Source organism: Aplidium turbinatum, chromosome 16 (genome assembly GCF_918807975.1).
Source record: "Aplidium turbinatum chromosome 16, kaAplTurb1.1, whole genome shotgun sequence".
Lineage (NCBI taxonomy): Eukaryota > Metazoa > Chordata > Ascidiacea > Aplousobranchia > Polyclinidae > Aplidium > Aplidium turbinatum.
The window spans coordinates 4,255,300-4,265,621 of NC_137487.1; the positions used below are offsets into that span (position 1 = coordinate 4,255,300).

Genomic DNA, 10,322 nt, shown 5'->3' on the forward strand with positions numbered 1-10,322 from the left:
TTTTTTATTCGATTGAAAGAAAATACTAACAGTTACCGCATACATCTCTGTGCTAACGTTCATCCATAACAAGTGTTCAGAGCTGTAATAAAATTTTATTGACGTCTTGTTTTGTGAATTTATGTCGTTTTCACCATACAATGGCCTGATGAAATCGTGTAGATTGTACTTTCGACAGCCGCTGGGTAGCAGTAGAGCCTGTCATCACACCAACCTCTGGTAAAACAACATTCACTTTAATTCTTTGTCATTAACCTGTGTTCTCCGAAATTCACAGACTAACATTCAGCTGTTTGACACCAAACTGGTCTTAAGTAGCAGAAAACTTTTTAAAATGTTTACTTTTAATTCACTTTTTGTTTTTATGTTAGCTATCACTTAAAAGAGTATTGACCATTTTGAAGCAAGATCTTGATTGAAAATACCATTGTCAGTATTTTTAGAAATTTACTGAATTTACTAATCTGCAAATTATTTGCATTTTATATCATGTTTTTTTGTTTAGTTTATGTATCCATTTACAGTAGATGCGCAGCATCACATTTTTAGCATTCATTCATGTAAGATAGCCTTTTTCTTCGAAAGTGTAGTGTTCTTTGTTATTTTGCACAATTCAATTATTTTTAACTCTTGCAATTTGACACGAATAGTCGCTCAAGTAGCAATAACGCAATATACTAATTTTACTGTGTTGTCTCACAGATTAATGTGTTGATTTTTTGCCCTCTAATAGATCATTATTGTGCAAGTTCAAATTTTGAGATTACGTTATTATGGAATTTATGACCTCATATTCACGTCATCCTCACAAGTAAATTTGAAGTCTTTTTCTATCAGACTAGATCCATTGAGAAATTTCAAAAGATGTGTATAAGTTGCCTGAAATAAGCAAAATACCTGAGGGTAAGTGATGCTTTTTAATGCCACTGCTCTTCATAAAATTATGCCAAATATCGAAAAGTTAATTTTCACTTGAGAGCTATTAGTAAGGCATTAGATCAAAGTGTTTTCAGTTAAAATAAAGGGTTCAACCGTCAGGTTCATGGCTTAACAGATCAAAAAGTGGGTGATTGGGGCTAAAATGGAAATGTTTAGTCCTCTTGAGGCAGGGCATCCCTTTATCTGAGAGCAAAATAATTGTCATTTTCTGATTTCTCATGGTCAAAATCATGGAAAACAATGCGAGAGGCTAAAAAATTTGAAAATTTCAGATTTTTGAACTGGTCTAGTGTGCATGGACATTTACCAGATAACAAAATTAGATAACATTGTCAGTTCAGACACTATTGATATTTTCAGTATCAGAGCAAAAATAAACCTAGGCAGTGATCTATGCGGGTGTAATGTTGAGCCACGTTTCTGAGTTTCATGTCTTATTTGCATGATTTTTAAAATGAAACGAAACCACTTATGCACGCGCTAAAGAATACAAATGGCGTATTTAAAGTGAAGGAGCCTAACTCACACTTAGCCCATATCATAATGGTTACGCAAACAGGAAATTAGCACGTGGTATTAGTGTTTACTACTTAATAAACCCTTTGTTTATTAAACAAAAACAAACGAAAAAAAGTTTGTTTTGTACAGATCAATTTTGTTTTTCGGCAACACACGGATTTAAAGTGCCTCTGACAGGTAAATAAATTCGCTAGATTTACCAATGATACCAAAAAGATAACACTAACAAACTTCCCTGACCAGAAAATCGTAAAAAATATCAACAGGCTACTAAGTAACACGCTTGCAAACTTTCGTTCACTTTCGGCTAATCTGGCACTTATTCAATTGCGAAATTAAAACGGCAACACCGCTGTGATGTCACCATGGGTGAGAAGCATACATTCTTTCTCTGTGGTGACTTGGTAAGGTATGGTACGACTACAGAAAAACGTGAATGTGTGGGGCTCTGTTGGTCTAACTCTAAAGCATGTGTAAAATGAGAATTACCGAAATGAAAAAGTCAACTTATTATTGCTATCAAGTTTAGATCAAATAGGTTGAGTTTATTTTATCAAACAGCATCTCAATTCAATTAAAATTGCAGTTTTTTTAAACTCCTGTAAGGCTACAATTTTGATAATCTTTTATTTGTCCTAATCTGGCTATAGCCATTTTCAGTGTAACAACAGTATCTCACAAACAGTACCCTTAATTTATGGTTGAGGTAATTGCTGTTTATGTGACAGTGTCAGTGACAAAGACCATGTGCTATCTTTTCACGCTTTCCCACAAACCAGTGCTGAGATGAAAATGGTCAAAGTTTTCTTCAAGCGTTCGAAAGTGGGATGGACCATACAAAACTAGTCGTATATGTTCACTTCACTGGAGATGATTTTGTTAACACTACTCAAGTAAAAATGAGCTTGAGCAAACTTTACATTTTGAAGAAATCTGCCATACCATCTATAAAAGCACAGATGCAATCTGTTGCTGATGATGATTCCAGCACTTTTAAACAACAACGTTTGCAAAAACGTACCCAAATTTGACCGATTCTGAGGCACACTTACATCCTGCAGTTCTGTGGACTTTCTTTACGAGGAGCAGGAAGAACTGGAGATAAAGCAATAAACCGAAGGGAGAAAACGGAGACTTATCAAACGAGTAAGGATGCTACATTAGGCTAAAGATACGCTAAACGGTAAAGAATACACACTAAAAGAAATGATTTTATTTCCTTGCAGGCAGTAGGCTATCGGTTAGTTGCCTGCAGGTAGGGCCTATGAGAGGGGGGTACTGAGGGTACGGCGTACCCTTGAGGGCCCAGGCCTGTGGTTGTTGGGAGGCCCGAAATTGTGATTTTATACTTTACGCGAAAAAATGATGGTTAAAACCACCCTAAATGACTAAATTCAAGCATAAAAGTTGTTATCCTATTAAATTTAGTCCTGGGAGGCCCTTAATGTAGCAAAAGGGCCCGGAAAAGTAATTGAGTGCATTGCGCGCAAATTAGGGGCCCAAAGTGGTGATTTAATGCTTTACGTGCAAAAATGTTCCGTTTTAAAGCACCCAAAATTAAATTGTAAAAGTTGTTTTTTCTCCTGTTCGGGGGGAGGGGGGACATAGGGAAGCAAAAGCAGGGTTGAGAAAAACCTGGACTTTTTTTTAAAAAGCTCGGGTGTTTTTGGGCTTTTTTGTGTTTTTTAAAAATTATTTGAAAAAGGTAGTTTCACGCTTATTTCACTTCAAAATGAATTTCGGAGTTGGAGCAAGAGCCGGAGTCAATACTTTCGGAGCAGGAACGGAACCGAGTCAAAAAAAAGTAACTTCGTTCACCTCTGCTAGGCATGTGGTGAATACAAAAGTTAATGAAGAAAGCTTATTGGTCAGACGATTAATTTGATGATGTTTTGACAAGATATTATGTTTGAGCCTTGGTAGAAAGCTTGACTTGTTGTACCAGATACATATAACACTCAGTAACGTTTGTGGATTTAACGTTTTTTATTATACACACAAAAAAACAAGAAAAAACTACTAAATCCAACGTTTTCGACACCAAATCATAGTGTCCTCATCAGGACTAATTATAGGCTAGATCTAAGAGAAATAAATGAATGAATTTGAAAATTTTGCATTAAAGCTGTAAGCTACAAGCGACACCTCTCAACAGCACCGGCATCAACAACTCACACACGAATTCAATGCAGGATAGCCTACGCAAATTAGCGAGGGACAGATCACATGATAGGCTATGCACACAAAACACTAAATAATAGTTGTATTGCAGCCTGATGCTATTATTGCGCACAGATGACCAATTCTGCAGGAAAATGTTGTATGGTGTGCAATACGCCTAAGCAAACATCACGCGCTTTGCCAAAGACAAAGGGGGCCCGGAGTGAGAGGGGGGCCCGGAATGACTCTTCGTGCCCCTACTGAAAATTTCTCTCAGAGGCCCTGCCTGCAGGCAAGTAGTCTATTGGAGTGGATACTACAAGGTGATGCTCTCAGAAGCAACAATCGGATTATGTGCTGCCGTCATGCATTGTTTGTCGAATCCCGAAACAATTTTCAAAGTCTTGATGGCCGTTACACCGGATTTCAATGGCCAACTAAAGGCACAATATGAGAGAGAAAGAAAATTTTTATTTATTTATGAACAGTGAATATGAATGATGATTTGTACGATTTCTTCATTTTTCACTTCAAGTGTATTTTAGGTTTTGTAGGAACGTATCCAGTACAGTTTTATTAAACTGCAAAAAACAATAAATTTTTAAAAAAAGCAACCGCTTGTACCAACTCCGACCAAACTGTGATCCACCAATTACATCTAGAAAGCATTTGTTTCGTCCGTCGTTAACGACGCTCACCCAGGATGACGTAACACCACCAAAGTCGTCCCAGAGCAGTGAAATGTGGAGCAATTGTTTGATATAAATTTCGCCCTAACCAGTCGAGCTTCGAGGTGATTAAAAAGTTCGCTTAGCATAATTCTGCGCTAGGAAATGCTTGAAAAAGGATCTAAGAGAAACATCTAAGTTACTTACATACTAAGGTTACTTGGATCCAACCTGTCAGGGGCACTTTAAAGCCGATCTTGCATTATATTCTTCCAAAGTCTAGGCCTGAGCTACAGCTTTGATGCAATGTACCTGCAAATTTTCAAGTGGCTGGTGGCAGATCAAGCTCTCGTCAGATTACATTTTAATTTTGCACAATTAGTTTTAGTAGTAGGCTAATTGGCAAGTTTTCCAACCCCAAGCTAATAAAAATTTTATAAAAAGGTTTTATCAATCCACCCTAGTGTATATAGCCTAACAACGCTTGAAATAGGTTAATAGACTGATTTGGAGTTTCAAGGAAAGGCTACGCCTGGAAAGAAACCATAGTTGAAAGCAACATTTCTTGAGAATCAACGTTTCAACTTCCCATTGAATGATTATTACTTTTACTGAGTGTATTTTCTTCAGTGTTGTTGTGATTGTGTAGTGCAAGCATGTTATTGTTTGAGAGTGGTATAGGCCACTGCTCTTCAACCATTTTTCTCGTAATTTACCTTTTATAATTTTTCAAGAACTTTTATACTTCACAAATGGAAATGTTCAATTGCGGTCAGAAAAATTACAATAATGAAAACAAGCAGAAGTGGCTCGTTGAGTTATAAAAATGATTGAACTAGTTTGTGTTGGGCACTACAAGCAAATGTGCAAAAACAAGGAGTAAACGTTATTTAAAATTGTAAGTGCCCAAAATAGATTTTGAATCATTTGAACATTGGATTCTGGATCTTCCCTATAATTTTTATATATACGAGGGAAATCAGATCTACTGTAAAAAAAATCTTTGGAAGGCACCACAGTTTCTTTGAGGCAAAATGTTAAGAAAAAATAAAAGCCAAAAGTCAAAATCCTGAAAAGCAGACCTGTTGCCAGGAAGTCTGGAGGAAAACCTTGAATTCATTTTTTTTGGGGGCTTTTTAGAATATTTTGTGGCTAGGGATGGGAACGTTTTTTTTTTGTCCTATTGTTTCATTGTTTTTGTTTTTTTTCCTTTTTTAAATAACGAAAGTATATTATCATTTTCAAATTTATCTTATAAATTTTGCTTTGTTCAAACTTTGGTCCTTTTCCAACATTTTTCCAGATCCGCTCCTGCAATTGTCGCCACATTGGCTATTTTTTTCTAAGAAATTATAAAGTTGTTTAGTCTGTAACTTTTTTCTCTTTATTGAAAACAGTTTACGGCCATAATTTAACGCTTTCTTGTTCTATTTTGTAGAGTCATCACTATGCATAAGGGCCACTAGTAGATTTCGAAAGAGGGCAAGTTGGTGCTTACAACGCCCTGTTCACATAGATGTTATTCAAGCCTTATAGATATGGTGAATATAAAGTAGCATTAGGCTAATCTTGATCTAAAAATGTCAAATTATATCAAATACTCCCACTCCCTGTAACAAAATCCTGCATACGCCACTGAAGATACCCTCAATATGCGTGGTTCATTGGGTTAGATCAGGGGTCACAAAGCTTTTTTTTCTGAGGGCCGGATTGCTGCGAGATTACAGCTGCGGGCCGGATCCAAATTGCGAAAAGATATACAACTATTTAGAATCTCTATTGACTTAAACTGTCCAACTTTTTCTGCTTATGATGTCTAGTCTGGCTGGTATGATGTGCCTAAACAGAGATATCGCACTGATCAAACATTGGTGTTTTGAACAACAAAGTTTGTGGTGTCATAAGAAGAAACAATATGGAAAAATCATTATTTAGCACTTAGCAGGACAAGCAAGTTGCGTGTAGCTCAACAGCAACGTCAGTCCTTTACAAAAAGTTTGGTAAATTTTTTCCTTAACAGTTTGTAGTGCAGCTGTTATTTCCGCAGCACGTAGCGGGCCGGATGAAATCAGTTCGCGGGCCGGTTCCGGCCCGCGGGCCGTAGTTTGGTGACCCCTGGGTTAGATAAACCAACTACGTCGTCTACGTAAAACATTAAATGCGGCGTCAAGAGTGTTATATCATATTGTTTGTTTTTAATGCTAAATCTATATGAGTAATGGTGGCCGGTCGATTGGTCGAAAGACATTTGGTCGACAGACATTTGGTCGACAGGACGTTTGGTCGACAGACAACTGCTCGACAGACATTTGGTCGGCAGGACATTTGGTCGACAGGACGTTTGGTCGACAGACAATTGGTCGACAGACATTTGGTCGACAAGACATTTGGTCGACAGGACATTTGGGTTAGAGTTGGGGTTAGGGTTAGGGTTAAGGTTAAGGTTAAGGTTAAGGTTAGGGTTAGGGTTAGGGTTAGGGTTAGGGTTAGGGTTAGGGTTAGGGTTAGGGTTAGGGTTAGGGTTAAGGTTAGGGTTAGGTTAGGGTTAGGGTTAGGGTTAGGTTAGGGTTAGTTAACCCTAAAATGAATCGTTCTGTCGACCAAATGTCCTGTCGACCAATTGTCTGTCGATCAAACGTCCTGTCGACCAATTGTCTGTCGACCAAATGTCCTGTCGACCAAATGTCTTGTCGACCAATTGTCTATCGACCAAACGTCCTGTCGACCAAATGTCTTGTCGACCAAATGTCTTTCGACCAATTGAACGGGTACCATGAGTAATCTAGCTGTTAAAAACTTATCATCCATGCAAGCTGCGGTACGGTAGGCTAATCTTATACAATATGACCTACTAGTTATTATTAGCAAATAGGCGTGTTTTTTTGTTCTTCTTCATTTCGTTTTGATTAGAAAATCCTTTCGCATGCTCTCCTCCCTTCTTGAGAAAAATCTCGCGTACGCCACTGGCCTAGTCGCTGAAAGAACTTAGCAGTTATAGAGCGACAATAGATAAAACCATAACATTATTATTATTATTGAGAACTCCTGCTTTACAAGTATGCAAAACTGTCAGAATTAAGCTCTTGAAAAAGCTTTTTTAATCTGAGTATAAATATTCGGACAATTACAATCAACAAACTTCATGATAATTAACTTATGTTAGCACAACAGACATCTGCAATAAGTAAATTTTTTGCCGGAACCATCAACAATATTCCGTTAAGCCACTGAGCAAGATATCAAAGATCATGACAAGAACAGGAAAATTAGCTTTGCCCCGGATATCCCGCTTCTAACTATATAACTCGTGGCAAGTCGAATATTGTCATTAAGTTAGATACAAAACTATCAACAATGAATAAGTTGGTTGTGTTCCCTTTGCTCTTTGCCGTGCTACTTTTGTCTGCAGAAGCAAGTACAATGAGGTATGTCCCATTCAATTTACATATTTCGCATTTGATGACATTGCTGAACTGTTAAAATCATTTATTTTGTAACCGTAGTGATTACGCAACAGATAAAGTGCTGGCGTTCTAATAATGCGAACCCGTTTGAAAACCGAAAAAAGCTGGTTGTTGATAAACACCGCTCATCTTTTTTGAAGAAAAGGCGGCCGAGAGAAATCAACTGGCCACCGTACTATCGTTTGTGCCGTAGGCCTATAGTATGATGAGAACCTTATCTTTTCATTCTGCTAAACTCAGTAGCTGAGTATGAAATCTTTAATATTATTTTTTATCCCGTATTCGTCGTCTTGTCTACAAGGGTGCCCACGATGTCGTAGACGCACTCGAAGATGCTACAGACGACTACAAAGATGTATTCGTAGATGTATAAGAAAACGCAACCGAAGTGATGAAGAAGGAGATTTGTTCGAGGATGCCCAATATGATGCTGATGCTGATGAGGGTTATTAACCAACAAATGGTTTGGTAAGTTTAGAGATTGTTATCCAATAGTTTTACGATCTCTTTAATTTGTACATGAATTTAAACCAAAACTTTTATTTCTTGTATAGGCAGAGGCATAGGCAGAGGGGTAGCCGGTACAAAATTTTGGACTTTTGGGGGAGAGTGCAAATGAGTATTATTGCATATGTGAGTCCAGGGGCGAAACCAAGCGGCATATCACTGAAAGCGATAACTCCTGCCTGGTGAGCCTCCCCCAAATCTTTTGAAAATATTCTTGAAATTGTGCATTCTGGGATTGCTTTCAGCTCAGTCAATACTAAGCAAAAATTTTATCAAATGATGCTGGAACAAAGAGTGAAAAAGTTTAAGTTACATAAAACCAAAACTGTTGTAAGAATAAATAGTAGGCTAGTTGGTTCAATTGGAGGCTTTAGTTTATCAGTAAATATTTTTCGCACAAAGTACAGCACAATACTTATCTTAGATGTTTATATTATGTTTGAAGGACCGGCTATTTTTTCACTTGGGAATGCTGTTCTATTTAGTTTTATTTTCCTCCGATAACCACGCTTCTGTATGAAAGTGACTGCAATATGCTTTAGCGCAACCATTGCAAGCATGAATTGTTTCATCACTATATAAAAGTCTTGATATTATAATAAACAAACCGTTTCACTTTTTTCCGTTAAATACTGCAATATTTTTCATGGAATAAAAACATCGTTATCGCACATTTTATATTTAAAATAATTAGAATTGCACCAGGGACATTCCCTGAAACAATACTACTGCACTTTACCAAACGACCGTTACCACCGGGAAATCGATGGCGTCCAGTAAAACTGCATTTGTGTAATTTCGTGCAATAACGATAAAATGATGTCTGCTTTCAATTCAGTAAATTCGGTTAAAAGGAAAATTTGTTTGGGTAGTTTGTTGAATTGAAGTCATTTTTGATGCGCTGTCGTTCGGTAAATTGATTTTCTATAAAATGCCTTCTTTGGCCGATGGACTATGCGCGTTTTTATCCAATCAATATAAAAAAATTTCAAAGTCGCTGCTTCGAGCATTTTTTAAATGTAAAATCATATAAAAGTAAAAGTTACAGGTAGAGCAGTGATAAAACGCAAACAGTTCAGATAGGCCTAGTAAGTAATGTGAATGATTCGCCGTCCGTAGCTTGACGTAAAGGGTTAGAGAAGTGGTCGTCATTTCGATGACGTGGGTTCGATTCCCACTATTTCTATATCTCTTTTTTCTTCTGTAAGTACCACACAAACTTAAAAGCAAGAAGCATGTCTCCGCTGAGTATTAGAAGGGTCACAATTGGACGGTTATCTACTTAAACATGTTCTGATTGGTTAGCGTTGTCATTGGGATCTTATTGAGAATTAACCTGCTTAAGTGGCTATACTATGCAACGTACTCACTACTCAGATACACAGTAAATTTAGTTATAGACAATTGGGCTGTCGGAGAAAACACATTTTTAATTTAAAATTGAACGTTTTTTTTTTTATTTGCAGAAATTGGAATGACAATGGAAAAGAAATTTGGAAAATGGAAATCATTTCCGCACTCTTCAATATATAGTTGCTGATAAAACTGCTTGAAACATTCTGTACCAAAATTTTAAACGTTCTACAATTTGTGCTTACAGAAAATAAAATCATGTCATTCATAATGTGTGTCTAGAAAAGTTGATAAAAAACACATTTTTTCAAAAAAGCACATGGTATATTATTAACCATTTAAACGGAGCAGGTGAATTTGTTTCATCAACTTTCAATGCGTTTGCAGGTAACACTATAGTTATGTATTTAGAAAAGTTCTATTAACATATAGTTTCGGAAAAAAGTTCGCTTTTCGTACCACAGACAGGCAAGGCACAATATACATCAGGGTTGAGCATTATGAGAATATGTTTTTACATACAGTATTTAAAAACAGTTCAAACAGTACAACGTTTTCGGCTCAGCTTAAGCCCTCATCAGGAATCTAAAAATGTTTGTAAGAAATGCAATAGATTTTAACTTCCTAAACGATGCGATGAAATAGTTTGGATGCAAATGATGTGGAAGAAAAGTGTTACTAAATTCTACACATGGCAATTCATTGTTTTTAC

At 36.9% G+C, this 10,322-nt stretch overlaps 1 long non-coding RNA gene across 2 annotated transcripts; it reads left to right on the forward strand.

Moving 5' to 3' along the window:
* Positions 1 to 7,626: 7,626 nt before the first annotated feature.
* LOC145785142 (uncharacterized) lies at positions 7,627 to 9,840 on the forward strand. 2 transcript variants are annotated; one of them, XR_014291130.1, is made up of 3 exons: positions 7,627 to 7,711; positions 8,052 to 8,218; positions 9,724 to 9,840. It is a non-coding gene; the product is annotated as an uncharacterized LOC145785142 (long non-coding RNA). The 2 variants fall into 2 exon arrangements; XR_014291131.1 differs by having other exon boundaries at positions 8,116 to 8,218.
* Positions 9,841 to 10,322: the final 482 nt, after the last annotated feature.